At 41.8% G+C, this 907-nt stretch overlaps 1 non-coding gene across 1 annotated transcript; it reads right to left on the reverse strand.

Moving 5' to 3' along the window:
* Positions 1-571: 571 nt before the first annotated feature.
* On the reverse strand, positions 572-679 carry LOC130984654 (small nucleolar RNA R71). Its single transcript, XR_009088571.1, has one exon. It is a non-coding gene; the product is annotated as a small nucleolar RNA R71 (small nucleolar RNA).
* Positions 680-907: the final 228 nt, after the last annotated feature.

The following is a 907-nucleotide window of genomic DNA, read 5'->3' on the forward strand; positions in this document are numbered from 1 at the left end:
TTCCATATTTTCTTGTTCTCTTCTCTTTCATATGAGCAGGAACAAAGACAAAGGCATTCTTGTTGAAGCTGACCCTGAACCCGAAAGGACCTTGAAGCGAAAGCTAAGAGAAGCTAAGGCACAACTCTCAGTAGAGGACCTAACAGGAATCTTCAAAGAAGAAGACATGGCAGCCGAAAACAACAACAATGCAAACAATGCAAGGAAGGTGCTGGGTGACTTTACTGCACCTACTCCCGACTTCTATGGGAGAAGCATCTCTATCCCTGCCATTGGAGCAAACAACTTTGAGCTTAAGCCTCAATTAGTTTCTCTAATGCAACAGAATTGCAAGTTCCATGGACTTCCATTGGAAGATCCTCATCAGTTCTTAGCTGAATTCTTGCAAATCTGTGACACTGTCAAGACTAATGGGGTTGACCCTGAGGTCTACAGACTTATGCTATTCCCTTTTGCTGTAAGAGACAGAGCTAGGACATGGTTGGACTCACAACCTAAAGAAAGCCTGGACTCATGGGAAAAGCTAGTCAATGCCTTCTTGGCAAAGTTCTTTCCACCTCAAAAATTGAGTAAGCTTAGAGTGGAAGTCCAAACCTTCAGACAGAAGGATGGAGAATCCCTCTATGAAGCTTGGGAAAGATACAAACAATTGATCAGAAAATGTCCTTTTGACATGCTTTCTGAATGGAGCATCATAGGTATTTTCTATGATGGTCTCTCTGAACTATCCAAGATGTCTTTGGATAGCTCTGCTGGAGGATCTCTTCATCTGAAGAAGACGCCTACAGAAGCTCAAGAACTAATTGAAATGGTTGCAAATAACCAATTCATGTACACTTCTGAAAGGAATCCTACGAACAATGGAACAAATCAGAAGAAAGGAGTTCTTGAGATTGATACTCTGAAT

Source organism: Arachis stenosperma, chromosome 5 (assembly GCF_014773155.1).
Source record: "Arachis stenosperma cultivar V10309 chromosome 5, arast.V10309.gnm1.PFL2, whole genome shotgun sequence".
Classification (NCBI taxonomy): domain Eukaryota; kingdom Viridiplantae; phylum Streptophyta; class Magnoliopsida; order Fabales; family Fabaceae; genus Arachis; species Arachis stenosperma.